Source organism: Macaca mulatta, chromosome 10 (genome assembly GCF_049350105.2).
Source record: "Macaca mulatta isolate MMU2019108-1 chromosome 10, T2T-MMU8v2.0, whole genome shotgun sequence".
NCBI lineage: Eukaryota > Metazoa > Chordata > Mammalia > Primates > Cercopithecidae > Macaca > Macaca mulatta.
In genome coordinates this window covers 116,709,787-116,737,239 of record NC_133415.1, presented here as the reverse complement: position 1 = coordinate 116,737,239, position 27,453 = coordinate 116,709,787, and the positions used below count along the sequence as shown (strand labels likewise).

Sequence of the window (27,453 nt, the reverse complement as noted above, 5' to 3'; positions counted from 1 at the left end):
GCCTGTAGTCCCAGCTACTCAGGAGGCTGAGGCAGGAGAATGGCGGGAACCCGGGAGGCGGAGCTTGCAGTGAGCCGAGATCACACCACTGCACTCCAGCCTGGGCGACAGAGTGAGACTCCGTCTCAAAAAAAAAAAAAAAAAGGAGACGGAGCGTGACTGAGCGTCCACTCCCAGGTATTTATCCAAAAGAGGTGACACACGTCACAGGAAGACTGGCCTCAAACCTTTGCAGCAGCAGCGTTTGCAAAACTGGGAAAACCAAGTATCCATCAGCCGGCGAGTGGATGAGCGGACTGCGGCTCATCCCTATGCTGGGAAGGCAAGGCTGCCGCTACAGGGTGAATCCCCAAAACAGGATGCTGAGTGAGAGAAGCCACACAAAAAAAGACCACGTGCTTAGGGCCTCCTTGCAGAAAGCAGATGCATGGTTGGTGGGGTGGGGCCCCTGGGGCAGTGGAGGTGGTTTCCTGCTTTCCCTTTGTCCAGGCTGTTCAAGCAGGTGCTAAACATTGGTAAATATCATTGTATGTAAATTATGCTTCAATAAAACTCAATTTTTAAAAACATGTAAGGATGGCCCAGCTCGGTGGCTCACGCCTGTAATCCCAGCACTTTGGGAGGCCGAGGCGGGTGGATCATGAGGTCAGGAGATCGAGACCATCCTGGCCAACATGGTGAAACCCCCATCTCTACTAAAAACACAAAAAATTAGCTGGGCGTGGTGGCGGGCACCTGCAGTCCCAGCTACTCAGGAGGCTAAGCCGGAGAATGGCGTGAACCCAGGAGGCAGAGCTTGCAGTGAGCCGAGATCGCACCACTGCACTCCAGCTTGGGTGACAGAGCAAGACTCTGTCTCCAAAAAAAAAAAAAAAAAGTAAAGATTTTGAGGGGAACCACAAAAAAACACAAGGGGAGAGGTGGTGGAGGAAGGAGATGGCGTCCCTGGCAGAGGTGTGGCCTGGAGTGTGCCTCACTTTGGGGCAGGCATTCCTCTTGTTTGGACACTGGGGAGCAGAAATCCTGGGTCATATGGTGACTGCACTTACGTAATTTTAACTCCTAGGGAAACAGGCAAATTGACACTCAAGGTTTGTGTTGAGGCCATTATTTTTCTCTTTTCTCTTTTTTTTTTTTTTTGAGACAGAGCCTTACTGTGCCACCTAGGCTGGAGTGCAGTGGTGCGATCTCAGCTCATTGCAACCTCTGCTTCCCAGGCTCAAGCGATTCTCCTGCCTCAGTCTCCTGAGTAACTGGGATTACAGGCGCTCACCACCATACCCGGCTAATTTTTTTTTTTTTTTTGAGACGGAGTCTCGCTCTGTCCCCGGGCTGGAGTGCAGTGGCCGGATCTCAGCTCACTGCAAGCTCCGCCTCCCGGGTTCACGCCATTCTCCTGCCTCAGCCTCCCGAGTAGCTGGGACTACAGGCGCCCGCCACCTCGCCCGGCTAGTTTTTTGTATTTTTTAGTAGAGACGGGGTTTCACCGTGTTAGCCAGGATGGTCTCGATCTCCTGACCTCGTGATCCGCCCGTCTCGGCCTCCCAAAGTGTTGGGATGACAGGCTTGAGCCACCGCGCCCGGCCAATTTTTTTTTTGTTTTTTTTAGTTGGGACAGGGGTTTCACCATGTTGGGCAGGCTGGTCTCGAACTCCTGACCTCAGACGATCCACCATCTCAGCCTCCCGAAGTGCTGGGATTAAGGTGTGAGCCACCACGCCCAGCCTTTGGTCATCGGTTTTAAAGTCTGCTTTTAGACGAGGAGCATCATTTGCCGCTCAGGTGATTGGGACGGACTGGCAGAAGCGCTCGGAGATGACCAGCCAGCTGGCATGGTGGGCATTAGGCTGCAACCAAGAGACCATGTGGGAGCAGGGGTGGAACCTGCCAGGCCTCCCAGACTGGCAGGGTCTCGTGGTCCTGGCTAAACCGGTGAGGTGAGGCAGGTCTTTCTCTTTCTAATGCCTTCAGGCCCCTCCAGGGTCCCTCGTCTCCCAGCGCAGTGAGCAGGGTCTGGTTCTACTGCTGCTCAGCTCCCAGGAGCTGGGGTCCCCATGGCTGTCCTGCCAACCGACTGTCCCTGGACTTCCTGTCCTGGGCCCAAGAGGGCCAGGGCCAGCCTGAGGCCTCTCCTGCAGGTGGCGACCCCAAGATTTGCAGAGCTGAGGACAAACCCAGGCCTGCTGGCCCCTCCCATACACGTGGGACCCCTTAGGGATGTATCCCCCTGGGGGCGGGGGTGGCCACTCCACTCCGGCCTCCAGCCCCCACTGGAGGTGACCTGGACTGGCCAGGGACACTGCTGGCTGAGGTTGGAACTGGGGAGCCCCAGGCCCCAGTGACCCTTTCCCCTGTGGCCTTGCCCGGGGCTGGGAACCTCTGGACCTCCGGACTGGGCTGGACTGGGCGTCCTGTGTCCTGCCAAGAGGATGTCCTGTCCCCTCCCCCGCCCTCCACATTCCTCCAGGAGCTGCCCTGGGCCTCCTGGGGTGGAGGTGGGGTGTGAGGTGGACGGGTTGGAACGGGAAGCTAGCCCCTGCCCCTCACCCTGGCACCTGAGCCCCAATTCTCCCAGCCCCCAGCTCCCTCCTCTCGCTGGATCCGGAGGCAGTGGCCCCAGCCAGCACCTGGGGTTTTTTCCAGGACTGACTCCAATTCCCTCAGCGGGGGTCAGGGGGCAGTTGCTCCACGGAACAAAGGCTGGGGGAGGAGAGGGGAAGTGGGGAGCAGGGAAAGGAAGGGGCCGGGCTGAGCACATTCTGAGGTCAGCTCTCCACTGCCTCCCCTGCAGCCGCCCTCTCCTGGGGCTTCCTGCCCTGAGAGTGTGGGGGCGAGCACAGAGGAGAGGGAAGGCCACAAGCCCGCCCTTCGCAGGCCTGCCCTTTGGTGGGAAGGGTGTGGAGACCCCTGGGGCTTGTCCATCCACTCAGTGGGCTTCAGGGACATTGGACTGGTGCTGGGGGAAAGGCCAGAGTGGGCAGAGTGGGCAGCTCCACCCCCAAGCTTCCCCCACCTCGGGCCTCCCCACAAGCCCCACAGCTGGTGGTCTCTGGGTATCTGTGCCTATGTGTGTCCATGAAGGGGTGGGGCTCGCCTTCAGGGCCTGTGAGTCTCCGGGCATCTGGTGAGGTCTGCCCACAGCGTCCACACACATCTTCCTTGTGTCCTGAGGCTCCTTGAGTCTCACACACTCCTGAGCTGTCCCCAGGCAGAGTGTGTGTGTGTCAGTGTCTCTGTGTGTGTCTGTGTGTGTGTGTGTCAGGGTCTCTGTGTGTGTGTGTGTGTGTGTGTGTGTGTCAGTGTCTCTGTGTGTCTGTGTGTGTGTGTCAGTGTCTGTGTGTGTGTCTGTGTGTGTCAGTGTCTCTGTGTGTCTGTGTGTGTGTGTCAGTGTCTCTGTGTGTGTCTGTGTGTGTGTGTCAGTGTCTGTGTGTGTGTCTGTGTGTGTCAGTGTCTCTGTGTGTCTGTGTGTGTGTGTCAGTGTCTCTGTGTGTGTCTGTGTGTGTGTGTCAGTGTCTGTGTGTGTGTCTGTGTGTGTCAGTGTCTCTGTGTGTCTGTGTGTGTGTGTCAGTGTCTCTGTGTGTGTCTGTGTGTGTGTGTCAGTGTCTCATGTCTGTGTGTGTGTGTGTCAGTGTCTCTGTGTGTCTGTGTGTCAGTGTCTCTGTGTGTCTGTGTGTGTGTCAGTGTCTCTGTATGTGTGTGTGTCAGTGTCTCTGTGTGTGTCTGTATGTGTGTCAGTGTCTCTGTGTGTGTGTGTGTGAGTGTCTCTGTGTGTGTCTGTGTGTGTGTCAGTGTCTCTGTATGTGTGTGTGTCAGTGTCTCTGTGTGTGTGTGTCTGTGTGTGTGTCAGTGTCTCTGTATGTGTGTGTGTCAGTGTCTCTGTGTGTGTGTGTCTGTGTGTGTGTCAGTGTCTCTGTGTGTGTCTGTGTGTGTGTCAGTGTCTCTGTGTGTGTGTGTCTGTGTGTGTGTCAGTGTCTCTGTGTGTGTGTCTGTGTGTGTGTGTCAGTGTCTCTGTATGTGTGTGTGTCAGTGTCTCTGTGTGTGTCTGTATGTGTGTCAGTGTCTCTGTGTGTGTGTGTGTGAGTGTCTCTGTGTGTGTCTGTGTGTGTGTCAGTGTCTCTGTATGTGTGTGTGTCAGTGTCTCTGTGTGTGTGTGTCTGTGTGTGTGTCAGTGTCTCTGTGTGTGTGTCGGTGTGTGTGTGTCAGTGTCTCTGTGTGTGTCTGTATGTGTGTCAGTGTCTCTGTGTGTGTGTGTGTGAGTGTCTCTGTGTGTGTCTGTGTGTGTGTCAGTGTCTCTGTATGTGTGTGTGTCAGTGTCTCTGTGTGTGTGTCTGTGTGTGTGTCAGTGTCTCTGTGTGTGTGTCTGTGTGTGTGTGTCAGTGTCTCTGTGTGTGTCTGTATGTGTGTCAGTGTCTCTGTGTGTGTGTGTGTGAGTGTCTCTGTGTGTGTCTGTGTGTGTGTCAGTGTCTCTGTGTGTGTGTGTCTGTGTGTGTGTCAGTGTCCCTGTGTGTGTGTGTGTGTGTCAGTGTCTCTGTGTGTGTCTGTGTGTGTGACAGTGTCTCTGTATGTGTGTGTGTCAGTGTCTCTGTGTGTGTGTCTGTGTGTGTGTGTCAGTGTCTGTGTGTGTGTCTGTGTGTGTCAGTGTCTCTGTGTGTGTCTGTGTGTGTGTCAGTGTCTCTGTATGTGTGTGTGTCAGTGTCTCTGTGTGTGTGTGTGTGTCAGTGTCTCTGTGTGTGTCTGTGTGTGTGTGTGTCAGTGTCTCTGTGTGTGTCTGTGTGTGTGTCAGTGTGTCTGTGTGTGTGTGTGTCAGTGTCTGTGTGTGTGTCTGTGTGTGTCAGTGTCTCTGTGTGTCACGTGTCTGTGTGTGTCAGTGTCTCTGTGTGTCTGTGTGTGTGTGTCAGTGTCTCTGTGTGTGTGTCTGTGTGTGTCAGTGTCTCTGTGTGTCTGTGTGTGTGTGTCAGTGTCTGTGTGGGTGTCTGTGTGTGTGTGTGTCAGTGTCTCTGTGTGTGTGTGTGTGTGAGTATCTCTGTGTGTCTGTGTGTGTGTCAGTGTCTGTGTGTGTGTCTGTGTGTGTGTGTCAGTGTCTCTGTGTGTGTCTGTGTGTCAGTGTCTCTGTGTGTGTGTCAGTGTCTCTGTGTGTGTCTGTGTGTGTGTGTGTCAGTGTCTCTGTGTCTGTGTGTGTGTGTGTCAGTGTCTCTGTGTGTGTCTGTGTGTGTGTCAGTGTCTCTGTGTGTGTCTGTGTGTGTGTCAGTGTCTGTGTGTGTGTGTGTGTCAGTGTCTCTGTGTGTGTCTGTGTGTGTGTGTGTCAGTGTCTCTGTGTGTGTCTGTATGTGTGTCAGTGTCTCTGTGTGTGTGTGTGTCAGTGTCTCTGTATGTGTGTGTGTCAGTGTCTCTGTGTGTGTCTGTGTGTGTGTGTCAGTGTCTCTGTGTGTGTCTGTGTGTGTGTCGTGTCAGTGTCTCTGTGTGTGTGTGTCAGTGTCTCTGTGTGTCTGTGTGTGTGTCAGTGTCTTTGTGTGTGTGTGTGTCAGTGTCTCTGTGTGTGTCTGTGTGTGTGTGTCAGTGTCTCATGTCTGTGTGTGTGTGTGTCAGTGTCTCTGTGTGTGTGTGTGTCAGTGTCTCTGTGTGTCTGTGTGTGTGTCAGTGTCTCTGTGTGTGTGTGTGTCAGTGTCTCTGTGTGTGTCTGTGTGTGTGTCAGTGTCTCTGTATGTGTGTGTGTCAGTGTCTCTGTGTGTGTCTGTGTGTGTGTGTCAGTGTCTCATGTCTGTGTGTGTGTGTGTCAGTGTCTCTGTGTGTCTGTGTGTCAGTGTCTCTGTGTGTCTGTGTGTGTGTCAGTGTCTCTGTGTGTGTGTGTCAGTGTCTCTGTGTGTGTCTGTGTGTGTGTCAGTGTCTCTGTATGTGTCTGTGTCAGTGTCTCTGTGTGTGTCTGTGTGTGTGTCAGTGTCTCTGTATGTGTGTGTGTCAGTGTCTCTGTGTGTGTCTGTATGTGTGTCAGTGTCTCTGTGTGTGTCTGTGTGTGTGTGTGTCAGTGTCTATGTGTGTGTGTGTCTGTGTGTCAGTGTCTCTGTATGTGTGTGTGTCAGTGTCTCTGTGTGTGTCTGTGTGTGTGTCAGTGTCTCTGTGTGTCTGTGTGTGTCTCAGTGTCTCTGTATGTGTGTGTGTCAGTGTCTCTGTGTGTGTCTGTGTGTGTGTCAGTGTCTCTGTGTGTCTGTGTGTGTGTCAGTGTCTCTGTATGTGTGTGTGTCAGTGTCTCTGTGTGTGTCTGTGTGTGTGTGTGTCAGTGTCTCTGTGTCTGTGTGTGTGTGTCAGTGTCTCTGTGTGTGTCTGTGTGTGTCAGTGTCTCTGTATGTGTGTGTGTCAGTGTCTCTGTGTGTGTCTGTGTGTGTGTGTCAGTGTCTCTGTGTGTGTCTGTGTGTGTGTCAGTGTCTCTGTATGTGTGTGTGTCAGTGTCTCTGTGTGTGTCTCTGTGTGTGTGTGTCAGTGTCTCTGTGTCTGTGTGTGTGTGTCAGTGTCTCTGTGTGTGTCTGTGTGTGTGTCAGTGTCTCTGTGTGTGTGTGTGTCAGTGTCTCTGTGTGTGTGTGTCAGTGTCTCTGTGTGTGTCTGTGTGTGTGTGTGTCAGTGTCTCTGTGTGTGTCTGTATGTGTGTCAGTGTCTCTGTGTGTGTGTGTGTCAGTGTCTCTGTGTGTGTCTGTGTGTCAGTGTCTCTGTATGTGTGTGTGTCAGTGTCTCTGTATGTGTGTGTGTCAGTGTCTCTGTGTGTGTCTGTGTGTGTGTGTCAGTGTCTCTGTGTGTGTCTGTGTGTGTGTCGTGTCAGTGTCTCTGTGTGTGTGTGTGTCAGTGTCTCTGTGTGTCTGTGTGTGTGTCAGTGTCTCTGTGTGTGTCTGTGTGTGTGTCAGTGTCTCTGTGTGTGTGTGTGTCCGTGTCTCTGTGTGTGTCTGTGTGTGTGATTCAGTGTCTCATGTCTGTGTGTGTGTGTGTCAGTGTCTCTGTGTGTGTCTGTGTGTGTGTCAGTGTCTCTGTGTGTGTGTGTGTCCGTGTCTCTGTGTGTGTCTGTGTGTGTGATTCAGTGTCTCATGTCTGTGTGTGTGTGTGTGTCAGTGTCTCTGTGTGTGTCTGTGTGTGTGTCAGTGTCTCTGTGTGTGTGTGTGTCCGTGTCTCTGTGTGTGTCTGTGTGTGTGTGTCAGTGTCTCATGTCTGTGTGTGTGTGTGTCAGTGTCTCTGTGTGTCTGTGTGTCAGTGTCTCTGTGTGTCTGTGTGTGTGTCAGTGTCTCTGTGTGTGTGTGTCAGTGTCTCTGTGTGTGTCTGTGTGTGTGTCAGTGTCTCTGTATGTGTGTGTGTCAGTGTCTCTGTGTGTGTCTGTGTGTGTGTGTCAGTGTCTCATGTCTGTGTGTGTGTGTCAGTGTCTCTGTGTGTCTGTGTGTCAGTGTCTCTGTGTGTGTGTGTGTCAGTGTCTCTGTGTGTGTGTGTGTCAGTGTCTCTGTGTGTGTCTGTGTGTGTGTCAGTGTCTCTGTATGTGTGTGTGTCAGTGTCTCTGTGTGTGTCTGTGTGTGTGTCAGTGTCTCTGTGTGTGTGTGTCAGTGTCTCTGTGTGTGTCTGTGTGTGTGTCAGTGTCTCTGTATGTGTCTGTGTCAGTGTCTCTGTGTGTGTCTGTGTGTGTGTCAGTGTCTCTGTGTGTGTGTGTGTGTCAGTGTCTCTGTGTGTGTCTGTATGTGTGTCAGTGTCTCTGTGTGTGTCTGTGTGTGTGTGTGTCAGTGTCTATGTGTGTGTGTGTGTGTCTGTGTGTCAGTGTCTCTGTGTGTGTGTCAGTGTCTCTGTGTATGTCTGTGTGTGTGTGTGTCAGTGTCTCTGTGTGTGTCTGTGTGTGTGTTAGTATCTGTGTGTGTGTCAGTGTCTCTGTGTGTGTCTGTGTGTGTGTGTCAGTGTCTCTGTGTGTGTCTGTGTGTGTGTCAGTGTCTCTGTATGTGTGTGTGTCAGTGTCTCTGTGTGTGTCTGTGTGTGTCAGTGTCTTTGTGTGTGTCTCTGTGTCTGTGTGTCAGTGTCTCTGTGTGTGTCTGTGTGTGTGTCGGTGTCTCTGTATGTGTGTGTGTCAGTGTCTCTGTGTGTGTCTGTGTGTGTGTGTCAGTGTCTGTGTCTGTGTGTCAGTGTCTCTGTGTGTGTCTGTGTGTGTGTCGGTGTCTCTGTATGTGTGTGTGTCAGTGTCTCTGTGTGTGTCTGTGTGTCAGTGTCTCTGTGTGTGTCTGTGTGTGTGTCAGTGTCTCTGTATGTGTGTGTGTCAGTGTCTCTGTGTGTGTCTGTGTGTCAGTGTCTCTGTGTGTGTCTGTGTGTGTGTCAGTGTCTCTGTATGTGTGTGTGTCAGTGTCTCTGTGTGTGTTTGTGTGTGTGTGTCAGTGTCTCTGTATGTGTGTCAGTGTCTCTGTGTGTGTCTGTGTGTGTGTGTGTCAGTGTCTCTGTGTGTCTGTGTGTGTGTCAGTGTCTCTGTGTGTGTCTGTATGTGTGTCAGTGTCTCTGTGTGTGTCTGTGTGTGTGTCAGTGTCTCTGTATGTGTGTGTGTCAGTGTCTCTGTGTGTGTCTGTGTGTGTGTGTCAGTGTCTGTGTCTGTGTGTCAGTGTCTCTCTTTGTGTCTGTGTGTGTGTCAGTGTCTCTGTATGTGTGTGTGTCAGTGTCTCTGTGTGTGTCTGTGTGTCAGTGTCTCTGTGTGTGTCTGTGTGTGTGTCAGTGTCTCTGTATGTGTGTGTTTCAGTGTCTCTGTGTGTGTTTGTGTGTGTGTGTCAGTGTCTCTGTATGTGTGTCAGTGTCTCTGTGTGTGTCTGTGTGTGTGTGTGTCAGTGTCTCTGTGTGTGTCTGTGTGTGTGTCAGTGTCTCTGTATGTGTGTGTGTCAGTGTCTCTGTGTGTGTCTGTGTGTGTGTGTGTCAGTGTCTCTGTGTGTCTGTGTGTCAGTGTCTCTGTGTGTTTCTGTCTGTGTGTGTCAGTGTCTCTGTGTGTCTGTGTGTGTGTCAGTGTCTCTGTATGTGTGTGTGTCAGTGTCTCTGTGTGTGTCTGTGTGTGTGTCAGTGTCTCTGTATGTGTGTGTGTCAGTGTCTCTGTGTGTGTCTGTATGTGTGTCAGTGCCTCTGTGTGTGTCTGTGTGTGTGTCAGTGTCTCTGTGTGTGTGTCAGTGTCTCTGTGTGTGTCTGTGTGTGTGTGTCAGTGTCTCTGTGTGTGTCTGTGTGTGTGTTAGTATCTGTGTGTGTGTCAGTGTCTCTGTGTGTGTCTGTATGTGTGTCAGTGTCTGTGTGTGTGTGTGTCAGTGTCTCTGTGTGTGTGTGTCTGTGTGTGTGTGTCAGTGTCTCTGTATGTGTGTGTGTCAGTGTCTCTGTGTGTGTCTGTGTGTGTGTCAGTGTCTCTGTGTGTGTGTCAGTGTCTCTGTGTGTGTCTGTGTGTGTGTCAGTGTCTCTGTATGTGTGTGTGTCAGTGTCTCTGTGTGTCTGTGTGTCAGTGTCTCTGTGTTTGTCTGTGTGTGTGTCAGTGTCTCTGTATGTGTGTGTGTCAGTGTCTCTGTGTGTGTCTGTATGTGTGTCAGTGTCTCTGTGTGTCTGTGTGTGTGTCAGTGTCTCTGTGTGTGTGTCAGTGTCTCTGTGTGTGTCTGTGTGTGTCAGTGTCTCTGTTGTGTGTCAGTGTCTCTGTGTGTGTCTGTGTGTGTTAGTATCTGTGTGTGTGTCAGTGTCTCTGTGTGTGTCTGTGTGTGTGTGTCAGTGTCTCTGTGTGTGTCTGTGTGTGTGTTAGTATCTGTGTGTGTGTCAGTGTCTCTGTGTGTGTCTGTATGTGTGTCAGTGTCTGTGTGTGTGTGTCAGTGTCTCTGTGTGTGTGTGTCTGTGTGTGTGTGTCAGTGTCTCTGTATGTGTGTGTGTCAGTGTCTCTGTGTGTGTCTGTGTGTGTGTCAGTGTCTCTGTGTGTGTGTCAGTGTCTCTGTGTGTGTCTGTGTGTGTGTGTGTGTCAGTGTCTATGTGTGTGTGTGTGTCTGTGTGTCAGTGTCTCTGTATGTGTGTGTGTCAGTGTCTCTGTGTGTGTCTGTGTGTGTGTGTGTGTGTCAGTGTCTCTGTGTGTGTCTGTGTGTGTGTTAGTATCTGTGTGTGTCAGTGTCTCTGTGTGTCTCTGTATGTGTGTGTGTCAGTGTCTCTGTGTGTCTGTGTGTCAGTGTCTCTGTGTGTGTGTGTGTCAGTGTCTCTGTATGTCTGTGTGTCAGTGTCTCTGTGTGTGTCTGTGTGTGTGTGTCAGTGTCTCTGTGTGTGTGTGTGTGTGTCAGTGTCTCTGTGTGTGTCTGTGTGTGTGTGTCAGTGTCTCTGTGTCTGTGTGTGTGTGTCAGTGTCTCTGTATGTGTGTGTGTCAGTGTCTCTGTGTGTGTCTCTGTGTGTGTGTGTCAGTGTCTCTGTGTCTGTGTGTGTGTGTCAGTGTCTCTGTGTGTGTCTGTGTGTGTGTCAGTGTCTCTGTGTGTGTGTGTGTCAGTGTCTCTGTGTGTGTGTGTCAGTGTCTCTGTGTGTGTCTGTGTGTGTGTGTGTCAGTGTCTCTGTGTGTGTCTGTATGTGTGTCAGTGTCTCTGTGTGTGTGTGTGTCAGTGTCTCTGTGTGTGTCTGTGTGTCAGTGTCTCTGTATGTGTGTGTGTCAGTGTCTCTGTATGTGTGTGTGTCAGTGTCTCTGTGTGTGTCTGTGTGTGTGTGTCAGTGTCTCTGTGTGTGTCTGTGTGTGTGTCGTGTCAGTGTCTCTGTGTGTGTGTGTGTCAGTGTCTCTGTGTGTCTGTGTGTGTGTCAGTGTCTCTGTGTGTGTCTGTGTGTGTGTCAGTGTCTCTGTGTGTGTGTGTGTCCGTGTCTCTGTGTGTGTCTGTGTGTGTGATTCAGTGTCTCATGTCTGTGTGTGTGTGTGTCAGTGTCTCTGTGTGTGTCTGTGTGTGTGTCAGTGTCTCTGTGTGTGTGTGTGTCCGTGTCTCTGTGTGTGTCTGTGTGTGTGATTCAGTGTCTCATGTCTGTGTGTGTGTGTGTGTCAGTGTCTCTGTGTGTGTCTGTGTGTGTGTCAGTGTCTCTGTGTGTGTGTGTGTCCGTGTCTCTGTGTGTGTCTGTGTGTGTGTGTCAGTGTCTCATGTCTGTGTGTGTGTGTGTCAGTGTCTCTGTGTGTCTGTGTGTCAGTGTCTCTGTGTGTCTGTGTGTGTGTCAGTGTCTCTGTGTGTGTGTGTCAGTGTCTCTGTGTGTGTCTGTGTGTGTGTCAGTGTCTCTGTATGTGTGTGTGTCAGTGTCTCTGTGTGTGTCTGTGTGTGTGTGTCAGTGTCTCATGTCTGTGTGTGTGTGTCAGTGTCTCTGTGTGTCTGTGTGTCAGTGTCTCTGTGTGTGTGTGTGTCAGTGTCTCTGTGTGTGTGTGTGTCAGTGTCTCTGTGTGTGTCTGTGTGTGTGTCAGTGTCTCTGTATGTGTGTGTGTCAGTGTCTCTGTGTGTGTCTGTGTGTGTGTCAGTGTCTCTGTGTGTGTGTGTCAGTGTCTCTGTGTGTGTCTGTGTGTGTGTCAGTGTCTCTGTATGTGTCTGTGTCAGTGTCTCTGTGTGTGTCTGTGTGTGTGTCAGTGTCTCTGTGTGTGTGTGTGTGTCAGTGTCTCTGTGTGTGTCTGTATGTGTGTCAGTGTCTCTGTGTGTGTCTGTGTGTGTGTGTGTCAGTGTCTATGTGTGTGTGTGTGTGTCTGTGTGTCAGTGTCTCTGTGTGTGTGTCAGTGTCTCTGTGTATGTCTGTGTGTGTGTGTGTCAGTGTCTCTGTGTGTGTCTGTGTGTGTGTTAGTATCTGTGTGTGTGTCAGTGTCTCTGTGTGTGTCTGTGTGTGTGTGTCAGTGTCTCTGTGTGTGTCTGTGTGTGTGTCAGTGTCTCTGTATGTGTGTGTGTCAGTGTCTCTGTGTGTGTCTGTGTGTGTCAGTGTCTTTGTGTGTGTCTCTGTGTCTGTGTGTCAGTGTCTCTGTGTGTGTCTGTGTGTGTGTCGGTGTCTCTGTATGTGTGTGTGTCAGTGTCTCTGTGTGTGTCTGTGTGTGTGTGTCAGTGTCTGTGTCTGTGTGTCAGTGTCTCTGTGTGTGTCTGTGTGTGTGTCAGTGTCTCTGTATGTGTGTGTGTCAGTGTCTCTGTGTGTGTCTGTGTGTCAGTGTCTCTGTGTGTGTCTGTGTGTGTGTCAGTGTCTCTGTATGTGTGTGTGTCAGTGTCTCTGTGTGTGTCTGTGTGTCAGTGTCTCTGTGTGTGTCTGTGTGTGTGTCAGTGTCTCTGTATGTGTGTGTGTCAGTGTCTCTGTGTGTGTTTGTGTGTGTGTGTCAGTGTCTCTGTATGTGTGTCAGTGTCTCTGTGTGTGTCTGTGTGTGTGTGTGTCAGTGTCTCTGTGTGTCTGTGTGTGTGTCAGTGTCTCTGTGTGTGTCTGTATGTGTGTCAGTGTCTCTGTGTGTGTCTGTGTGTGTGTCAGTGTCTCTGTATGTGTGTGTGTCAGTGTCTCTGTGTGTGTCTGTGTGTGTGTGTCAGTGTCTGTGTCTGTGTGTCAGTGTCTCTCTTTGTGTCTGTGTGTGTGTCAGTGTCTCTGTATGTGTGTGTGTCAGTGTCTCTGTGTGTGTCTGTGTGTCAGTGTCTCTGTGTGTGTCTGTGTGTGTGTCAGTGTCTCTGTATGTGTGTGTTTCAGTGTCTCTGTGTGTGTTTGTGTGTGTGTGTCAGTGTCTCTGTATGTGTGTCAGTGTCTCTGTGTGTGTCTGTGTGTGTGTGTGTCAGTGTCTCTGTGTGTGTCTGTGTGTGTGTCAGTGTCTCTGTATGTGTGTGTGTCAGTGTCTCTGTGTGTGTCTGTGTGTGTGTGTGTCAGTGTCTCTGTGTGTCTGTGTGTCAGTGTCTCTGTGTGTTTCTGTCTGTGTGTGTCAGTGTCTCTGTGTGTCTGTGTGTGTGTCAGTGTCTCTGTATGTGTGTGTGTCAGTGTCTCTGTGTGTGTCTGTGTGTGTGTCAGTGTCTCTGTATGTGTGTGTGTCAGTGTCTCTGTGTGTGTCTGTATGTGTGTCAGTGCCTCTGTGTGTGTCTGTGTGTGTGTCAGTGTCTCTGTGTGTGTGTCAGTGTCTCTGTGTGTGTCTGTGTGTGTGTGTCAGTGTCTCTGTGTGTGTCTGTGTGTGTGTTAGTATCTGTGTGTGTGTCAGTGTCTCTGTGTGTGTCTGTATGTGTGTCAGTGTCTGTGTGTGTGTGTGTCAGTGTCTCTGTGTGTGTGTGTCTGTGTGTGTGTGTCAGTGTCTCTGTATGTGTGTGTGTCAGTGTCTCTGTGTGTGTCTGTGTGTGTGTCAGTGTCTCTGTGTGTGTGTCAGTGTCTCTGTGTGTGTCTGTGTGTGTGTCAGTGTCTCTGTATGTGTGTGTGTCAGTGTCTCTGTGTGTCTGTGTGTCAGTGTCTCTGTGTTTGTCTGTGTGTGTGTCAGTGTCTCTGTATGTGTGTGTGTCAGTGTCTCTGTGTGTGTCTGTATGTGTGTCAGTGTCTCTGTGTGTCTGTGTGTGTGTCAGTGTCTCTGTGTGTGTGTCAGTGTCTCTGTGTGTGTCTGTGTGTGTCAGTGTCTCTGTTGTGTGTCAGTGTCTCTGTGTGTGTCTGTGTGTGTTAGTATCTGTGTGTGTGTCAGTGTCTCTGTGTGTGTCTGTGTGTGTGTGTCAGTGTCTCTGTGTGTGTCTGTGTGTGTGTTAGTATCTGTGTGTGTGTCAGTGTCTCTGTGTGTGTCTGTATGTGTGTCAGTGTCTGTGTGTGTGTGTCAGTGTCTCTGTGTGTGTGTGTCTGTGTGTGTGTGTCAGTGTCTCTGTATGTGTGTGTGTCAGTGTCTCTGTGTGTGTCTGTGTGTGTGTCAGTGTCTCTGTGTGTGTGTCAGTGTCTCTGTGTGTGTCTGTGTGTGTGTGTGTGTCAGTGTCTATGTGTGTGTGTGTGTCTGTGTGTCAGTGTCTCTGTATGTGTGTGTGTCAGTGTCTCTGTGTGTGTCTGTGTGTGTGTGTGTGTGTCAGTGTCTCTGTGTGTGTCTGTGTGTGTGTTAGTATCTGTGTGTGTCAGTGTCTCTGTGTGTCTCTGTATGTGTGTGTGTCAGTGTCTCTGTGTGTCTGTGTGTCAGTGTCTCTGTGTGTGTGTGTGTCAGTGTCTCTGTATGTCTGTGTGTCAGTGTCTCTGTGTGTGTCTGTGTGTGTGTGTCAGTGTCTCTGTGTGTGTGTGTGTGTGTCAGTGTCTCTGTGTGTGTCTGTGTGTGTGTGTCAGTGTCTCTGTGTCTGTGTGTGTGTGTCAGTGTCTCTGTGTGTGTCTGTGTGTGTGTGTCAGTGTCTCTGTGTGTGTGTCAGTGTCTCTGTGTGTGTCTGTGTGTGTGTCAGTGTCTCTGTGTGTGTCTGTGTGTGTGTGTCAGTGTCTCTGTGTGTGTCTGTGTGTGTGTCAGTGTCTCTGTATGTGTGTGTGTCAGTGTCTCTGTGTGTGTCTGTGTGTGTGTGTGTCAGTGTCTCTGTGTGTCTGTCAGTGTCTCTGTGTGTTTCTGTCTGTGTGTGTCAGTGTCTCTGTGTGTCTGTGTGTGTGTCAGTGTCTCTGTATGTGTGTGTGTCAGTGTCTCTGTGTGTGTGTGTCAGTGTCTCTGTGTGTGTCTGTGTGTGTGTCAGTGTCTCTGTATGTGTGTGTGTCAGTGTCTCTGTGTGTGTCTGTATGTGTGTCAGTGCCTCTGTGTGTGTCTGTGTGTGTGTCAGTGTCTCTGTGTGTGTGTCAGTGTCTCTGTGTGTGTCTGTGTGTGTGTGTCAGTGTCTCTGTGTGTGTCTGTGTGTGTGTTAGTATCTGTGTGTGTGTCAGTGTCTCTGTGTGTGTCTGTATGTGTGTCAGTGTCTGTGTGTGTGTGTGTCAGTGTCTCTGTGTGTGTGTGTCTGTGTGTGTGTGTCAGTGTCTCTGTATGTGTGTGTGTCAGTGTCTCTGTGTGTGTCTGTGTGTGTGTCAGTGTCTCTGTGTGTGTGTCAGTGTCTCTGTGTGTGTCTGTGTGTGTGTCAGTGTCTCTGTATGTGTGTGTGTCAGTGTCTCTGTGTGTCTGTGTGTCAGTGTCTCTGTGTTTGTCTGTGTGTGTGTCAGTGTCTCTGTATGTGTGTGTGTCAGTGTCTCTGTGTGTGTCTGTATGTGTGTCAGTGTCTCTGTGTGTCTGTGTGTGTGTCAGTGTCTCTGTGTGTGTGTCAGTGTCTCTGTGTGTGTCTGTGTGTGTCAGTGTCTCTGTTGTGTGTCAGTGTCTCTGTGTGTGTCTGTGTGTGTTAGTATCTGTGTGTGTGTCAGTGTCTCTGTGTGTGTCTGTGTGTGTGTGTCAGTGTCTCTGTGTGTGTCTGTGTGTGTGTTAGTATCTGTGTGTGTGTCAGTGTCTCTGTGTGTGTCTGTATGTGTGTCAGTGTCTGTGTGTGTGTGTGTCAGTGTCTCTGTGTGTGTGTGTCTGTGTGTGTGTGTCAGTGTCTCTGTATGTGTGTGTGTCAGTGTCTCTGTGTGTGTCTGTGTGTGTGTCAGTGTCTCTGTGTGTGTCTGTGTGTCAGTGTCTCTGTATGTGTGTGTGTCAGTGTCTCTGTATGTGTGTGTGTCAGTGTCTCTGTGTGTGTCTGTGTGTGTGTGTCAGTGTCTCTGTGTGTGTCTGTGTGTGTGTCGTGTCAGTGTCTCTGTGTGTGTGTGTGTCAGTGTCTCTGTGTGTCTGTGTGTGTGTCAGTGTCTCTGTGTGTGTCTGTGTGTGTGTCAGTGTCTCTGTGTGTGTGTGTGTCCGTGTCTCTGTGTGTGTCTGTGTGTGTGATTCAGTGTCTCATGTCTGTGTGTGTGTGTGTCAGTGTCTCTGTGTGTGTCTGTGTGTGTGTCAGTGTCTCTGTGTGTGTGTGTGTCCGTGTCTCTGTGTGTGTCTGTGTGTGTGATTCAGTGTCTCATGTCTGTGTGTGTGTGTGTGTCAGTGTCTCTGTGTGTGTCTGTGTGTGTGTCAGTGTCTCTGTGTGTGTGTGTGTCCGTGTCTCTGTGTGTGTCTGTGTGTGTGTGTCAGTGTCTCATGTCTGTGTGTGTGTGTGTCAGTGTCTCTGTGTGTCTGTGTGTCAGTGTCTCTGTGTGTCTGTGTGTGTGTCAGTGTCTCTGTGTGTGTGTGTCAGTGTCTCTGTGTGTGTCTGTGTGTGTGTCAGTGTCTCTGTATGTGTGTGTGTCAGTGTCTCTGTGTGTGTCTGTGTGTGTGTGTCAGTGTCTCATGTCTGTGTGTGTGTGTCAGTGTCTCTGTGTGTCTGTGTGTCAGTGTCTCTGTGTGTGTGTGTGTCAGTGTCTCTGTGTGTGTGTGTGTCAGTGTCTCTGTGTGTGTCTGTGTGTGTGTCAGTGTCTCTGTATGTGTGTGTGTCAGTGTCTCTGTGTGTGTCTGTGTGTGTGTCAGTGTCTCTGTGTGTGTGTGTCAGTGTCTCTGTGTGTGTCTGTGTGTGTGTCAGTGTCTCTGTATGTGTCTGTGTCAGTGTCTCTGTGTGTGTCTGTGTGTGTGTCAGTGTCTCTGTGTGTGTGTGTGTGTCAGTGTCTCTGTGTGTGTCTGTATGTGTGTCAGTGTCTCTGTGTGTGTCTGTGTGTGTGTGTGTCAGTGTCTATGTGTGTGTGTGTGTGTCTGTGTGTCAGTGTCTCTGTGTGTGTGTCAGTGTCTCTGTGTATGTCTGTGTGTGTGTGTGTCAGTGTCTCTGTGTGTGTCTGTGTGTGTGTTAGTATCTGTGTGTGTGTCAGTGTCTCTGTGTGTGTCTGTGTGTGTGTGTCAGTGTCTCTGTGTGTGTCTGTGTGTGTGTCAGTGTCTCTGTATGTGTGTGTGTCAGTGTCTCTGTGTGTGTCTGTGTGTGTCAGTGTCTTTGTGTGTGTCTCTGTGTCTGTGTGTCAGTGTCTCTGTGTGTGTCTGTGTGTGTGTCGGTGTCTCTGTATGTGTGTGTGTCAGTGTCTCTGTGTGTGTCTGTGTGTGTGTGTCAGTGTCTGTGTCTGTGTGTCAGTGTCTCTGTGTGTGTCTGTGTGTGTGTCGGTGTCTCTGTATGTGTGTGTGTCAGTGTCTCTGTGTGTGTCTGTGTGTCAGTGTCTCTGTGTGTGTCTGTGTGTGTGTCAGTGTCTCTGTATGTGTGTGTGTCAGTGTCTCTGTGTGTGTCTGTGTGTCAGTGTCTCTGTGTGTGTCTGTGTGTGTGTCAGTGTCTCTGTATGTGTGTGTGTCAGTGTCTCTGTGTGTGTTTGTGTGTGTGTGTCAGTGTCTCTGTATGTGTGTCAGTGTCTCTGTGTGTGTCTGTGTGTGTGTGTGTCAGTGTCTCTGTGTGTCTGTGTGTGTGTCAGTGTCTCTGTGTGTGTCTGTATGTGTGTCAGTGTCTCTGTGTGTGTCTGTGTGTGTGTCAGTGTCTCTGTATGTGTGTGTGTCAGTGTCTCTGTGTGTGTCTGTGTGTGTGTGTCAGTGTCTGTGTCTGTGTGTCAGTGTCTCTCTTTGTGTCTGTGTGTGTGTCAGTGTCTCTGTATGTGTGTGTGTCAGTGTCTCTGTGTGTGTCTGTGTGTCAGTGTCTCTGTGTGTGTCTGTGTGTGTGTCAGTGTCTCTGTATGTGTGTGTTTCAGTGTCTCTGTGTGTGTTTGTGTGTGTGTGTCAGTGTCTCTGTATGTGTGTCAGTGTCTCTGTGTGTGTCTGTGTGTGTGTGTGTCAGTGTCTCTGTGTGTGTCTGTGTGTGTGTCAGTGTCTCTGTATGTGTGTGTGTCAGTGTCTCTGTGTGTGTCTGTGTGTGTGTGTGTCAGTGTCTCTGTGTGTCTGTGTGTCAGTGTCTCTGTGTGTTTCTGTCTGTGTGTGTCAGTGTCTCTGTGTGTCTGTGTGTGTGTCAGTGTCTCTGTATGTGTGTGTGTCAGTGTCTCTGTGTGTGTCTGTGTGTGTGTCAGTGTCTCTGTATGTGTGTGTGTCAGTGTCTCTGTGTGTGTCTGTATGTGTGTCAGTGCCTCTGTGTGTGTCTGTGTGTGTGTCAGTGTCTCTGTGTGTGTGTCAGTGTCTCTGTGTGTGTCTGTGTGTGTGTGTCAGTGTCTCTGTGTGTGTCTGTGTGTGTGTTAGTATCTGTGTGTGTGTCAGTGTCTCTGTGTGTGTCTGTATGTGTGTCAGTGTCTGTGTGTGTGTGTGTCAGTGTCTCTGTGTGTGTGTGTCTGTGTGTGTGTGTCAGTGTCTCTGTATGTGTGTGTGTCAGTGTCTCTGTGTGTGTCTGTGTGTGTGTCAGTGTCTCTGTGTGTGTGTCAGTGTCTCTGTGTGTGTCTGTGTGTGTGTCAGTGTCTCTGTATGTGTGTGTGTCAGTGTCTCTGTGTGTCTGTGTGTCAGTGTCTCTGTGTTTGTCTGTGTGTGTGTCAGTGTCTCTGTATGTGTGTGTGTCAGTGTCTCTGTGTGTGTCTGTATGTGTGTCAGTGTCTCTGTGTGTCTGTGTGTGTGTCAGTGTCTCTGTGTGTGTGTCAGTGTCTCTGTGTGTGTCTGTGTGTGTCAGTGTCTCTGTTGTGTGTCAGTGTCTCTGTGTGTGTCTGTGTGTGTTAGTATCTGTGTGTGTGTCAGTGTCTCTGTGTGTGTCTGTGTGTGTGTGTCAGTGTCTCTGTGTGTGTCTGTGTGTGTGTTAGTATCTGTGTGTGTGTCAGTGTCTCTGTGTGTGTCTGTATGTGTGTCAGTGTCTGTGTGTGTGTGTCAGTGTCTCTGTGTGTGTGTGTCTGTGTGTGTGTGTCAGTGTCTCTGTATGTGTGTGTGTCAGTGTCTCTGTGTGTGTCTGTGTGTGTGTCAGTGTCTCTGTGTGTGTGTCAGTGTCTCTGTGTGTGTCTGTGTGTGTGTGTGTGTCAGTGTCTATGTGTGTGTGTGTGTCTGTGTGTCAGTGTCTCTGTATGTGTGTGTGTCAGTGTCTCTGTGTGTGTCTGTGTGTGTGTGTGTGTGTCAGTGTCTCTGTGTGTGTCTGTGTGTGTGTTAGTATCTGTGTGTGTCAGTGTCTCTGTGTGTCTCTGTATGTGTGTGTGTCAGTGTCTCTGTGTGTCTGTGTGTCAGTGTCTCTGTGTGTGTGTGTGTCAGTGTCTCTGTATGTCTGTGTGTCAGTGTCTCTGTGTGTGTCTGTGTGTGTGTGTCAGTGTCTCTGTGTGTGTGTGTGTGTGTCAGTGTCTCTGTGTGTGTCTGTGTGTGTGTGTCAGTGTCTCTGTGTCTGTGTGTGTGTGTCAGTGTCTCTGTGTGTGTCTGTGTGTGTGTGTCAGTGTCTCTGTGTGTGTGTCAGTGTCTCTGTGTGTGTCTGTGTGTGTGTCAGTGTCTCTGTGTGTGTCTGTGTGTGTGTGTCAGTGTCTCTGTGTGTGTCTGTGTGTGTGTCAGTGTCTCTGTATGTGTGTGTGTCAGTGTCTCTGTGTGTGTCTGTGTGTGTGTGTGTCAGTGTCTCTGTGTGTCTGTCAGTGTCTCTGTGTGTTTCTGTCTGTGTGTGTCAGTGTCTCTGTGTGTCTGTGTGTGTGTCAGTGTCTCTGTATGTGTGTGTGTCAGTGTCTCTGTGTGTGTGTGTCAGTGTCTCTGTGTGTGTCTGTGTGTGTGTCAGTGTCTCTGTATGTGTGTGTGTCAGTGTCTCTGTGTGTGTCTGTATGTGTGTCAGTGCCTCTGTGTGTGTCTGTGTGTGTGTCAGTGTCTCTGTGTGTGTGTCAGTGTCTCTGTGTGTGTCTGTGTGTGTGTGTCAGTGTCTCTGTGTGTGTCTGTGTGTGTGTTAGTATCTGTGTGTGTGTCAGTGTCTCTGTGTGTGTCTGTATGTGTGTCAGTGTCTGTGTGTGTGTGTGTCAGTGTCTCTGTGTGTGTGTGTCTGTGTGTGTGTGTCAGTGTCTCTGTATGTGTGTGTGTCAGTGTCTCTGTGTGTGTCTGTGTGTGTGTCAGTGTCTCTGTGTGTGTGTCAGTGTCTCTGTGTGTGTCTGTGTGTGTGTCAGTGTCTCTGTATGTGTGTGTGTCAGTGTCTCTGTGTGTCTGTGTGTCAGTGTCTCTGTGTTTGTCTGTGTGTGTGTCAGTGTCTCTGTATGTGTGTGTGTCAGTGTCTCTGTGTGTGTCTGTATGTGTGTCAGTGTCTCTGTGTGTCTGTGTGTGTGTCAGTGTCTCTGTGTGTGTGTCAGTGTCTCTGTGTGTGTCTGTGTGTGTCAGTGTCTCTGTTGTGTGTCAGTGTCTCTGTGTGTGTCTGTGTGTGTTAGTATCTGTGTGTGTGTCAGTGTCTCTGTGTGTGTCTGTGTGTGTGTGTCAGTGTCTCTGTGTGTGTCTGTGTGTGTGTTAGTATCTGTGTGTGTGTCAGTGTCTCTGTGTGTGTCTGTATGTGTGTCAGTGTCTGTGTGTGTGTGTGTCAGTGTCTCTGTGTGTGTGTGTCTGTGTGTGTGTGTCAGTGTCTCTGTATGTGTGTGTGTCAGTGTCTCTGTGTGTGTCTGTGTGTGTGTCAGTGTCTCTGTGTGTGTGTCAGTGTCTCTGTGTGTGTCTGTGTGTGTGTGTGTCAGTGTCTATGTGTGTGTGTGTGTCTGTGTGTCAGTGTCTCTGTATGTGTGTGTGTCAGTGTCTCTGTGTGTGTCTGTGTGTGTGTGTGTGTGTCAGTGTCTCTGTGTGTGTCTGTGTGTGTGTTAGTATCTGTGTGTGTCAGTGTCTCTGTGTGTCTCTGTGTGTGTGTCAGTGTCTCTGTGTGTCTGTGTGTCAGTGTCTCTGTGTGTGTGTGTGTCAGTGTCTCTGTATGTCTGTGTGTCAGTGTCTCTGTGTGTGTCTGTGTGTGTGTGTCAGTGTCTCTGTGTGTGTGTGTGTGTGTCAGTGTCTCTGTGTGTGTCTGTGTGTGTGTGTCAGTGTCTCTGTGTCTGTGTGTGTGTGTCAGTGTCTCTGTGTGTGTCTGTGTGTGTGTGTCAGTGTCTCTGTGTGTGTGTCAGTGTCTCTGTGTGTGTGTGTCAGTGTCTCTGTGTGTGTCTGTGTGTGTGTCAGTGTCTCTGTGTGTGTCTGTGTGTGTGTGTCAGTGTCTCTGTGTGTGTGTCAGTGTCTCTGTGTGTGTGTGTGTGTGTCAGTGTCTCTGTGTCTGTGTGTGTGTGTCAGTGTCTCTGTGTGTGTCTGTGTGTGTGTCAGTGTCTCTGTGTGTGTGTCAGTGTCTCTGTGTGTGTCTGTGTGTGTGTGTCAGTGTCTCTGTGTGTGTGTCAGTGTCTCTGTGTGTGTGTGTGTGTCAGTGTCTCTGTGTGTGTCTGTGTGTGTCAGTGTCTCTGTGTGTGTTTGTGTGTGTGTGTCAGTGTCTCTGTGTGTCTGTGTGTGTGTGTCAGTGTCTCTGTGTGTGTCTGTGTGTGTGTCAGTGTCTCTGTATGTGTGTGTCAGTGTCTCTGTGTGTGTCTGTGTGTGTGTCTGTGTTTGTCAGTGTCTATGTGTGTGTCTGTGTGTGTGTTAGTATCTGTGTGTGTGTCAGTGTCTGTGTGTGTGTCTATGTCTGTGCGTCTCTGTGTGTGTCTGTGTGTGTGTCAGTGTGTGTGTCTCTGTGTGTGTGTGCCTCAGTGTCTGTGTGTCTCTCCGTGTTTGTGTCTGTGTATGTCTGTGTGTCTGTGTGTGTGTGTGTGTCTCTGCGTGTGTGTCTGTGTGCGTCAGCGTCTATGTGTATCTCTGCGTGTTTGTTTCTGTGTGTGTCAGTGTCTGTGTGCGTGTCTCTGTGTGTGTGACCAAGTGAGCCTGGGTGTACCCCTAGGTGTGTGTTTTTGAGTTTGTGTCTCAGGCTTGTGTTTGAATCTTGGAGTGTCTGTGTGGCCTCCGAGTGTGACCATATTTGCAGGGTGGAATGGGGTTTCTCCTCTAAGGTCAAGAATGACCAGCACCCCCCACCCACCCGGGTAGAAAGCCCGAGCTGTGGGAGGGGTGGGGGCAGGACAGCAGCTGCAGCTCCTCCCTCCTCCCCACTCCCTGCAGGGCTAGGTCCACCTTCAGCTCTGGCTGCACAGCCAAGTTAAAAATAGCCCGGGGCCTCTGGAAGTGAAGGGGTGGGATGGAGGGAGGAGGGCAGGAGGCATCCTGGCTGCCCAGCCGAGGGCGGGTTCCCCAGGTCCCAAGCCACCACTCCCCGGCCCGCAGGCCCGGCTTCAGCAGGGTGAGCCCTACAGCCGCAGCCCCACCTGCTCGGCTGTAGCCACCCCCACCCGACAAGGCTCCTCCAGGCTCTTCCAAGAAAGGCAGAGCGGGCCCGGGGCGTCAGCCTGGCTGCCCCGCTCTGAGCCCAGCCCCACCCACACCTCCCTCAGGGGCTGCTCTCTCCGGCTGCCTCCTCTGCGCTCCCTCCACGAAGGGAAGGGTCCGGGGCATGACCTGGCAGTCTCTCCCTGGCTTTCAGCCCAGTCCGCCCAGCGACTTCGACTTCCCTGGAGGGAACGAGGCTGCCTGAGGGGCTGGGCCCAGACAGGATGGGGCAGGAGGAAAGCAGGGGCCTCAGGGAACATTCCGCCCTCTGGAGGGGTCAGCAGAGGGTTTCTGCTTGTGTGTAACTTTTTTTTTTTTTTTTTGAGACGAGTCTCACTCTGTCACCCAGACTGGAGTGCGGTGGCACAATCTCGGCTCACTGCAACCTCCACCTTCTGGGTTCAAGCAATTCTCCTGCCTCAGCCTCCCAAGTAGCTGGGACTACAGCTGTGCGCCACCACGCCCAGCTAATTTTTATGTTTTTAGTAGAGGTGGGGTTTCACCATGTCGGCCTGGCTGGTCTTGAACTCCTGACCTTGTGATCCTCCCACCTCGGCCTCCCAAAGTGCTGGGATTACAGGCGTGAGCCACTGTGCCTGGCCTGTGTATGAAACTCTTTTTTTTTGTTGTTTTGTTTTGAGAGGGAGTCTCGCTCTGTCGCCCAGGCTGGAGTGCAGTGGCGCGATCTCGGCTCACTACAAGCTCCACCTCCCGGGTTCACGCCATTCTCCTGCCTCAACCTCCCAAGTAGCTGAGACTACAGGTGCCCGCCACCACGCCTGACTAATTTTTTGTATTTTTAGTAGAGATGGGTTTTCACTGTGTTGGCCAGGATGGTCTTGATCTCCTGACCTTGTGATCCGCCTGCCTTGGCCTCCCAAAGTGCTGAGATTACAGGCATGAACCACTGTGCCTGGCCTGTGTGTGAAACTTTTTATTGAAGTTTCACATACAGGCAGAAAAGCATCACAGAAGTTTCACATACATGCAGAAAAGCATACCCATCCTAAGTATGTGGCTTCCTGAATTTCCATAGACTGAACGCCTCTTGTCACCAGCACCTGGATCAAGAAAACAGGACGTTGCCAAAACCAGGAGGCCCCTAAGGCCCTGCTGGCCAATGCCCCAGAGGCCATCATTCATGGACCCCGTCCACCTGCACTAGTCCTGCCTGTTCCTGAACCTAATCCATGCTGGGCACCAGCTCTGCCTGCGCTCTGGCCTCTGCTTCCCGTTGTCTGATGTGGAGGCCGTGGAGGAAGCTGGGTGGCTCCTCCTGGCTACAGTCACTATCCCCTGGATGACAGGCCACACCCAGCATTGATGGGCATTCGGGTTTTCCAGGTTGGGGCTATTATGAAAAGGGTCACTTGGAACATTCTTGCTTGTTTTTTTTTTTTGTTTTTTTTTTTTTTTGAGACGGAGTCTCGCTCTGTCGCCCAGGCTGGAGTGCAGTGGCCGGATCTCAGCTCACTGCAAGCTCCGCCTCCCGGGTCTACGCCATTCTCCTGCCTCAGCCTCCCGAGTAGCTGGGACTACGGGCGCCCGCCACCTCGCCCAGCTATTTTTTTGTATTTTTTAGTAGAGACGGGGTTTCACTGTGTTAGCCAGGATGGTCTCGATCTCCTGACCTCGTGATCCGCCCGTCTCGGCCTCCCAGAGTGCTGGGATTACAGGCTTGAGCCACCGCGCCCGGCTCTTGCTTGTTTTTTGGTGAACCCAAGTATAGATTCTCACTGGGCACATCCCTAGGAGCGGAACTGCCAGTGAACTGGCCGCAAATTCCTCTGAGCCTCAGCTGGGGGAGCCAGGCATGCTCTCCCGGAGGATGCTGGCATCTGCTGTGATTTCAGGGAGTTCACACCCCACCCCAGGCCTGAGCCCTGGACCCACACCCTACCGGGTCCAGCCTTTGCAGTCTGCTTGTCTCTGGTGGGGCAGGGCCTTGGACTGGGGTCCCCCAGGAGGGATGGGCAGTGCATGTGCGCCCTCCACCAGGCTGGGCACACCCAGAGGAGGCGCCCATCCCGGAGGCCCACACCCACCCTTCCTTCCTCAGGAAAACCTGTGGTCTGATAAGGCCTCCAGTCTCTGGTTTTCAAAACCACCCCGGCACCAGGACCCCCCAAGGGAGGAGGGGCCAGAGCCCGCCCAGCCTGTGGCAGTGGAGGCTACAGAACCCAGCCCTAGGTGGTGCACACCAGCCCCCAAGCAGCAGGGCCTCCCGTAAGGCTCCAGAAGAAGGCAGCTCGGAGCGCCCTGGGTCGGGGGCCATGAGGCAGGGGCGGCCAACTCAGGTAGAATGGCCTCTCCTTCCTGCAGCCCCACCCCTGGGCAGGGCACTCCCCACAAGGCCCTGGCCAAGGCCCCAGTCCCCCTCCAGTCCCTCGTCCTAGGTGTTCCCTTTGATGCTACCTGATCCTGTACCAGGACGGACCCTCGGGCAGGGGGCCCAGATGAGAAGCCCTCCCAATTTTTGCTCGCCACCCACATATCTGCCCAGCTCCCAGGACCAGGCAAGCCCCTTTCCTCCAACCCAGCCGTCTTGCAGGGTCCTTTAGCCCCCAGGGTTCCCAGAAGCAGCCAGGGATAAACCTGAGCCCAAATCCCAACAGGAAGGAAGTGCCCACAGGGCATCCAAGATGTGCAAGCACAGCTCACAGCCAGGGAGTGGCCCTCGGTGCCTCCTCATCATTGCTGACCCACTTAGGGTAGCGATGCCCACAAGAAAGGCAGTGCTTCTGGGCCTTCGCTCCATGAGGTGAGTGCTCCTGGTGCAGCCTGGTGCTCAGAGCAGCTGAGACCCTGCCCCACAGTGGGTGGTAACTCCAGTTCTAGCCAGGACAGCTCCAGAGCCCTCAGGACTCAGGGGCACACACAAGTGGGGCTGCAGATGTGGGGCTCACCATGCTGGAGCCAGGCTGGTTGGCCTTGGAGCACTGGCATGGGACCTGGGGAACCAGCCCTCGGCTGGGCAGCCAGGATGCCTCCTGCTCACTTCCCTCCATCCCACCCTTTTCACTTCCAGAGGCCCTGGGCTATTTTTGAGGGGAAGGGGAAGGACAGAAAGTGCAGGCAGGGCTGGGGTCTGGGCCTGTGGGATCCTAAGGCAGGAGGGGAGGGCTGTGTCGTGATGGCCTGGAGCTGGGGCTGGAGGTGAATCTTCTGGGATGCTGGGATTCACCAGGTGGGCAGGAGGGGTGTTCCAGGCTGACGGAAGGGCAGGTGCAAAGCCCAGAGTGGGGAAGGAGCTGGGCAGCAGTGTGGGTGGTATAGCCAGACTGGTGGGAGAGGCTGAGGCTGTGGCCAAGCGGGCCACAAACAGTGGCTAGGCTGGCCACCTCTCTCGACAGAAGCAGGGTGTGCAGGCCTGGGATTGTCGTTTCATGAGGCATACACAGGTACAGGTCAGAGGTGGAGCCAAGGCCATCCGAGCAGGTGGGTGGGCAGCAGGGAGAGAGAGGTGGTATTCTCCTGTTTTTTTGTTATTTGAGACAGGGTCTTGCTCTGTCGCCCAGGCTGGAGCACAGTGGTGCAATCTCAGCTCACTGCAATCTCAACCACCTGGCTCAAGTGATCCTCCCACTTCAGCCTCCCAGGAAGCTGGGACCACAGGCATGTGCCACCACACCCAGCTAATTTTTATATTTTTTGTAAAGACCGGGTCTCACCATCTTGCCCAGGCTGGTCTCGTACTCCTGTGCTCAACCTCCCGAAGTGCTGGGATTGCAGGTGTGAGCCACCGCGCCTGGCCCACAGGCGTTCAATTTTCATTTCAGATGTTTGCTTCTCCCATCAGACTGTGCTAAGCTGGAAGGGACCCCAGAGTCCAAGCTGTGTGGGACATCTGGGGAAGGAATATCACCTTCTTGGGGGTGGAGGCTTTAGCCAGAACTGTGCAGGAGAATGGGCTAGTCTTACCTGACTGGGGCTGCAGGTCATCTTGTTCCAGTTTGATGGGGACCCAGAAGCCCAGAGCACAGATTCTGCTGTCCCAAACCCCAAACAAGGTCGGGACAGAGCCCTGGGTCAAGCTATAATCTGGACTGGGTGCTCTGTCTCTATCCTCTGGAAGCAGCTTGTAGAAGTCCACTTGGGGCCTAGGTGTCCTAAGGATGGGGCTCTGCCCCAGCCCCTGCACAAGGGACCTCTGAAACCCCAAACAGGGAAGAGGAAGCAGTGCTCTGAGGTCCCCTCACCACTGCATGGCTCCCCGACCCCAGCCTCTGTGAACCCCGGGGGTCACGGCTCTGCTCCCTCTGGCTTCCTCCAGGGACTTCCCCAGCCTCCTCCCCTCAGGATACACCTGCAGCCCTGGCCTCTCTCCTCCAGCCCGGGTACCACGTCCACACCCCTCCGCTTCCTGTGCCATGAACCATCTGCCACCACCCACATTGCCTGTGAAGAGATGTCAGCCCTCCTTTGACTTCTCTCCCATCTCCAACTTCCACACAATCCCAGGGCACATCGGCCCTACATCCTAAAAATGTATCTGACTAATCATTATTAGATCAACTCTGTTCTCTCATTCTGAAGTCCTAAAGCAGCCGGGCGCGGTGGCTCACACCTGTAATCCCAGCACTTTGGGAGGCTGAGGCAGGCAGATCACCTGAGGTCAGAGGTTCAAGACCAGCCTGGCCAACATGGTGAAACCCTGTTTCTACCAAAAATATAAAAATCAGCCAGGCATGGTGATGTGCTACTGTAATCCCAGCTACTCAGGAGGCTGAGGCACGAGAATCACTTTGAACCCAGGAGGTGGAGGTTGCAGTGAGTTGAGATCGCGCCACTGCACTCCAGCCTGGGCAACGAGTGAGACTCTGTTTCAAAAACTAAACAAGGGGCTGGGTGCGATGGCTCATGCCTGTAATCCCAGCACTTTGGGAGGCCAAGGCGGGCATATCATGAGGTCAAGAGATCCAGACCATCCTGGCCAACACGGTGAAACCCTGTTTCCACTAAAAATACAAAAATTAGCTGCATGTGGTGGCACGTGCCTATAGTTCCAGCTACTTGGGAGGCTGAGGCAGGAGAATCGCTTGAACCCGGAAGGCAGAGGTTGCAGTGAGCCGAGATCACACCACCACACTCCAATCTGGCAACAGAGCAAGACTCCGTCTCAAAAAATAAAATAAATAAATAAATAAATACGCTGGGTGTGGTGGCTCACGCCTGTAATCCCAGCACTTTGGGAGGCCAAGGTGGGCAGATCACCTGAGGTCAGGAGTTTAAGACCAGCCTGGCCAACATGGTGAAACCTCATCTCTACTAAGAATACAAAAAAAAATTAGCTGAGTGTGGTGACGGGTGCCTGTAATCCCAGCTAC

At 51.9% G+C, this 27,453-nt stretch overlaps 1 protein-coding gene and 1 pseudogene across 1 annotated transcript in view; one reads left to right on the top strand and one right to left on the bottom strand.

The window, feature by feature from the left end:
• The window catches only part of DNAJC5 (DnaJ heat shock protein family (Hsp40) member C5), a 222,650-nt gene that overhangs the window by 84,375 nt on the left and 110,822 nt on the right, over positions 1-27,453 (bottom strand). The gene's annotated exons all lie outside the window — the stretch shown is intronic.
• LOC100426618 (uncharacterized) lies at positions 24,769-26,552 on the top strand (annotated as a pseudogene).